This window comes from Bos javanicus, chromosome 29 (assembly GCF_032452875.1).
Source record: "Bos javanicus breed banteng chromosome 29, ARS-OSU_banteng_1.0, whole genome shotgun sequence".
Classification (NCBI taxonomy): Eukaryota; Metazoa; Chordata; class Mammalia; order Artiodactyla; family Bovidae; genus Bos; species Bos javanicus.
Window position 1 is genome coordinate 26,026,772 of NC_083896.1, and position 6,891 is coordinate 26,033,662.

The window sequence follows — 6,891 nt, forward strand, 5'->3', positions numbered from 1 at the left end:
GAGATTCTTGCTGGGGTGATTCAGCCACTGAGTTCTGTTCAAATAGCCTGAGGATAGATATATTGTACATTCCAAATTCTCTGGGAAGGACGCCCAGGACAGTGTATTTTTGATTTGGAAACTTTTTTCCAGAGTTCCCATCATTGTCAATCAAACAGTAATGCCAGTGATGAACTGAATTAATTAAACCAAATTCTCTTTAATCGGAAGTGACGTTAAAAGCCACACACTACCTTGGCCCTTCACTAGGAGGCCCCCCGTACCAGGGACTTCCAGGTTTGCTGAGGGGTGACACACACATGAATGTTTACCAGACAATGCAACCTTCTCCTCCACTGCAGTGCAGTTACCAGCATCTCGATCCATCCACCTGGGAGACTGAAAGCTAAATGTAAAGTAATTAGCCTCCAATTAAAATTTTAGAAAAAATTAAAAAAAAAAAAAAAAGCAAAAACTTCAGTCATCCTTAGCTCTGCCCTGACATCCTTCCTTGCCTCATTCCCCAAGCCTCATCCTTCCTTGCCTCATTCCCCAAGCCTCCCTGATTCTACTTCAAAATGTCCCTAGAATACACCTCCTCTATCCCCATTCTTTGATATGTTTTATATGATATCCCCACTCTTTGATATACAGCTGGGGCTACAGTAGCAAAGTACCATGGAATAGATGGCTTAAACCACAGAAATTGCTTTTTGCAGTTCCAGAGCCTAGAAGTCTAAGATTAAGGTGTCGGCAGAGTTGCTGTCTTCTGAAGTCTCTCTCCCTGGCTTGTAGATGGCTGTCTTCTCCCTGTGTCTTCACATGGCCTTCGCTTTATGAGTGTCTGTTTTGTAATTATCATAACTACCTCTTCTTATAAGGACACAAGTCATTTCGAATTAGGGACCACCTGAATGATCTCATTTAAACTTATTTCTGTAAAGATCCCACCTGCAAATACATCGCATTCTGAGATACTGGGGGTTAGGACCTGAACACAGAATTTGGGGGGCAGGGTGGGCAGCACAGTTCTGTTTGTAACAGTGTGTCATATCAAGGACACAAACTGCCTCGGACTTAACTCATTCAACTTAGCTTCAGACCATCTCCTCCATGTGAGCCCAGCTACACTCAAAGATGCAAAGCTTTCCGAATACACGAATTCCCCCATCCCATCATGCTTCTGCAAATGTTATTCTTCCTGCCTGGAATGCCAAGAACATGGAACCCACTCCCAACTCCTTAGCCTGGTGAACTCCTAGAAATCAAGTCACAGATCAAACGCCAATTAATCCACCTCTGTGTTCCCACAGCTGGTATGTAATGAACATAGCACTTGTCTCACTGCATTGAATTTTTAAACTTCGATCTGCCTCCTTGTTAGACTGTGACACATTTGCATTCACTGTGCTTAAAAAATAGCAGGCATTTAATAAACGTGTGGAGTGAGTGATGTGTGAGAGATTGTAGGCTGAACTAAAAGCAAATTCTGCTAAAATTTAGAAGATACTATACATGGGAGCAAAGGAGCTTGGAAATGAAAAAAAAAAAAAAAAAGGCAAGAACTTTATTGTGGTTTGGCAGGGTTTGTGTTTCTCCTCTGCTTCCTGGGCACATGGTTCTACTGAATTTCCCAGGCTCCCAGTCAGCGACTAGGCCACATGACGGAGTTGGCCAGTGGAGGCCCAGCCCCCAAGACCCCCAGGAAAGTCTCCGCTCTCTTTTGGCACATCTGTGGATACAGAAAGTCTGGTGGACACTGAGGCCCTAGGAAATGGTGGAGCCATTAGCTGGGAAGCAGCTTGGGTCCCAGCATAGAACACCTGCTAATTCTAAATGGACTGTGACAAGAGGGAGACATAAACCTCATGTTGTATTAGGCCGCTGAGATTTGGGGGACGTTTATTACTTTGTTAACCCCCTTGACTAAAACGCACCTGAAATACTGGGTGTGCTGCATCCAAGACATTCACTGTCAGTGTCCATCTCGTCCATTCAAGTCACAGGGAGCATCACCAGGATTTTGCCTAATATTTGTGAAAATGATTCAGATGTGTCATCTCCAATGTGACTATACAGGCATTTGGGAAAAGAAATGAAGCTATGGGAAGATAGAATAAGAGTCACATGATTGGGCTTGCGTTGGTGTTAAAACCAAACAAAAACAAAACCTTGCTATTCACCTACAGCCTTCTCCTCTCGTTCAGAGCCAAACTGTTAAGACTAAGACTCATTTATTCCTTAGCATCTTGGTATTTGGCTTCCAATACCCCCTCAGCACTGATCACAAACTCTCTGGTCTTGCCTCAGTGGTTCTCAGCTTCGCCTTAGCTCCTGACCACTGCTCTCTCTTTGAAGGTTCCCCTCCTTGAATGCTATGACTGCCTCCTGATTACCCTCCTACCCAACCTCCTCTCAGCCCATCCCCTTCTTCTCCAGCTCCCTAGATCCATATTCCCTAAGGTCATGTTCCTGTCCTTCTCCTCTCTCTTTTCGTTTTCATTGGTTTTCATCTTTGGTCCATTTTTAGAACTGACCTTCCCATTTTGGGAGGGCAACTCCCTTTTTATTTTCATCTCATTTCTCCGCCTCTCTCCTGTGACTAGCTCACCATCTGTGCAGGTGACTCACAGGCATGCCCTGGCCTCTTTCCAGCCGTCTTAACTTCTTCCAGTGGACAGTCTGCAAGTACCTCAAGCAGACCCAACTACCAAACTCACCCCCCAGTCTTTCCACTGTTTTCCTTACTTCTCAAAATTGCACCCCACCCTCCTCATTCACTGGATTCAACACTGCAAAGCCATCTTTGGCTCCCTCTCTTCTGCCCACATTTAATCAGTAATGGAGCTGGCTGGATCTCTCCTGCTCCTTCATTATTTGTTACCTAGACCACAATTAAAAGTTTATCTCTAACAATTTTTATCCGCCAGGGTCCAGTCAGAAAAACAAATCACACTATTTTTTTCAAAAAGAGAGAAAATAGCAGAAATTGGCTAAACGAGTGCTTAAACTTTTGAAAAATTAACAAGGCACACACTGACTTAACACAGAGATACAGGACACAGCTCCACTATCCCTGGGGCTCGGAAACAAAGAGAAGAGATGGTGGTACCCTCATCTACATGCCTCAAGGACAGCTCTCCCAGAGGCATGGAGTCAGATCTCTGAGGAAAGTGCTCGGTCTGCAGACGGTTGTCGCTTCCAAGGGGCACCATGGAGCTAAAGTTAGACACTGACTCCAGCTGTCATCCTGGGGGTGAAAGGCCATTGTTTAACAACACTGAGGGGAACAGCTGGTGAGCAGGATGGAGTCAGTCCCTTCTCCCCTCCTCTTTCCAGCCTACTGGCAGAACTTAACACAAAGTCGGCTGGCAAAGAGATTATCATTTTCAGAGTCCTAACGTGGACACACAATGTAGAGGAGAGAGGTAGACTGGGCACATTTCCCTACCAATAGCTTCTCTCCTTACAAGGATTTCTGAATAGCTAGCATTGATTGAGCCCTTACTATGTGTCAATTACAATTCTAAGCACTTTATATGGTTAACTCCGCTAATCCCCATCATAACACTTGGAGGTGTTCATAATAACACTTGGAGGTATGCACTGTACTACAACTAATCAGAATACAAACAAGGAAACTGAGGCACTAGGAACACATGTGCCCAAAGAGGCGAAAGTAACTTACAACCGACATACTCAGGATGCAAACCCAGGGTGCCCAGTATGAAACAGATGCCCAGGCTTTTTGTAACTTTCACACCCACATATACCTGAGGGAGATGCCAAAATAGAATAATGGGGTAAGATTCCTTAAGCAAATGATTCTCAAACTGTAGCAGGTCTATGTGAGAATCGCCGGGGGAACCTGACAAAAATTCAGATTCCAGGACTCTCTGAGATCTCAGAGACTGACTTAAAAGGTCTGAAATGAGAAATCGGAATTTTGAACACGCTATCCCTGGACACCACCCTTTCTTCCCACCCCAGCCCCTTATTTGATGTGAGCAGCCTGTAGAACACGAACTTGGCAGGGATTGGTGAGTGAAGCAGAGAGGATATAACCTGACAAAGTCCACCTGCCCCCAAACTGAGAATCAGACTTCAAACACCTCAGATCACATCATGCTCTGCTCAAAATCCCTTCAATTCCACTCAACAGATTCATTCAAATACTTATTGAATATATACTACGTGCTAGACAGTATTCTAGGTGCTTAGGATACATCAGTGAACAGAACACAGAGCCCTCATGGACCTTACATTCTAACGGGGCGGAGAGGGAGGCAGTATGCAGTAGACACAATGAATAAAGAACACAGTATGTTAGAAGGCGGGAAGTGTTATGGGGAAAAATGTAGTGTAGGGCAAAGAGGAGGAAAGGGGCAAGAAAAGGATGTTACAACTTTCAAAATGTGGATGAAGGCAGGCCTCATTGAGAAGTGGACATTTCAAAGAAAGCTGGGAGGAAAGGCACTGTGGATTTCTGGGGTTACAGCAGTCTCGGCAGAGAGAACAGGCAGGGAAAGGCCTGAGGCAGAAGTGTGCAGGGTGTGTGGGATGATCAAGGGGGAAGTAGGGCAAGCGGCCAGCCCAACCCTGCAGGCCAGTCAGGGCTTCACCTCTTTCCCTGGTGACATGCTGAGCCACTGGAGGACTCCTGAGCCCAGGAGTGCCGTGATTCAATCTGCCTTGTACAGGGCTTACTCCAAGGCTTGTAACTGGGTGAGGGTGGAAGCAAGGAGACCAAATCAGAGGGCTGTAGTCATGCAGGCAAGAAGTGATGTAACTCGGGGACACAGCAACAACGGTGGCCACGAGTCACTTCTGGATATATTCTGAAGGCGGAGCCAGTAGGATTTCTCAAAGAAATGAATATGCAGTATTATGGGAAAAAGTGATCAAGAAAAACTGTGAAGTTTTGGCCTCAGTAATGGAAAGGATTAAATTTCTGATCAATGGATGCAAAGAACACTGAGGGTAGGGAATAAGGTTGTTTACTTTTTATTCACTTATTTTAAAATGTATGTTTTATTTTTATCTATTTTTAAAAATCTGTTGTGCGGGTAGAGCTAGGATAGAAATCAGAGTTTAGTTTCAATTTGGACAAGTAAATTTTAATATGTCTACTGTTAGATGTTGAAGTGGACACGTCAGGTACACAGTCTGGAGTTTGAGAAGGAAGTCTGAACTGGAGTTAATAACCTGGGGTGTATGTCACCACGAAATCAGATGAGATTATCAACAAAGAGGAAGTGAGTTTAGATAAGGAGCAAGGAGATCAAGGACTAGCCTCTGGGACATTCCAGCACAAAATGGTAGGGGTAGAAAAACAGCAAGGAGATGTCAGGCTCTCAAGAGCAACCAGTGAGATGAGGAGGAAACTCAGGAGTGCTCACTTCTGGAGGCTGGGTGAGCAACTGTCAGATGCTGCTGTAGGTTCTGTAAGATGGACTTGGAGCTAACGCTGAATTAACAACACAGAGTACTTGACAAGAGCAGCTTCCATGAAGTGCTGGAGGTCAAAGCCTGACTGCAGATGGGTTATGAGGAGGATGGGAGAGAGAACCTGGAGATACTGACAAGGTTTTCAAGAACTTCTACTGACATGAGAGTAAAGAAATAGCTCCTTGGGAATTCCCTAGTGGCCCAGTGTCTAAAACTCGAAGCTCCCAATGCAGGGGGCCTGTGTTCAATACCTAGTCAGGGAACTAGATCCCCGATGCTGCAACTAAACATCTCACATGTCACAACTAAGACCTGTGCAGACAAATACACACACACACACACACACACACACACACACACACACACATACATACATATGTATAAAGAAATAGCTCCTTATTGCTCACTTTAATCTTATAGCTCCCTAAATTAACATTCAAGACTCCTGGTGATCTACTAATAGCTCTCATCCACCTTTCCAACTTATTAACCAAGCTCCCCACTTCCAGTACTCTATGGGCCCAGGGTGTCATCGTTCTGACTACAGAGTTTTCTGTTGTCTTTACTCAAAGTTCTCTCCATGAGAATGCCTCTCAATTCCAACTATCTACTTTCAAACTCAGTATCACAGAAGACTATGATACTTTCTAATGCCCTGTCATCCATAAACACTTCCCTGATCACACCACTGAGGGTCTCCCCAACCTCTAAACTCTAACAATATTTTATTTGGATCCCTCTTATGGCGTTTAGTAGTTTCTATATTATCTTACATTTTTTCTTCTACATTCTAAATGTATATTCTTCTAAATGTAGAATTATCTTCTACATTTATCTTAGCTTCCCCTCTAGACTGTAAATGCCAAGGTTAGTATGCCCAACTAAATGTTTTCTGGCCTACAATACCTAACATGGTGCTCCATGAATATTTGTGGGGTAATTTTAAAATGAATGAAATGTGCTTTCCATGTTACATATCAATTAGATATGGTAGAATACAGTGGCTCTGGGAATCTGAATTATAAACAAGTGAGCTCCAGGTCCCTGCCCTATCCCTGTGGTTCTGATCTAAATGGTCTATGGATCACAATTTGAGAATATTTACTTGGCAGGAGTTGATAGGAAAGGAATGGAGAGAGGATATAGCCTGAAAAAGTCGTTCTGCCTCTCAAACGAGAATCAGCCTTCAAGCACAATTCTGGTCACATCATTTCTTGCTTTAAAACCACACATTTAACAAGTTCACTCAAATATTTACTGAACACATACATGTCAGGCGGTATTCTAGGAGGCCGGCACTCTAGAGTGGGTAGCCCACTTAGTATCCATGTGACCTTGCAGAGCATGCAAACGTCTTTAGGCTTTACTTTCCTTATCTCAAAGGCTCTGTAGAAAAAATGAGAACAGATTACTGAGGAACTGAAAGGTCTATGTGGTCAGAGGACAAAGTGTGGTCCAAAGTAA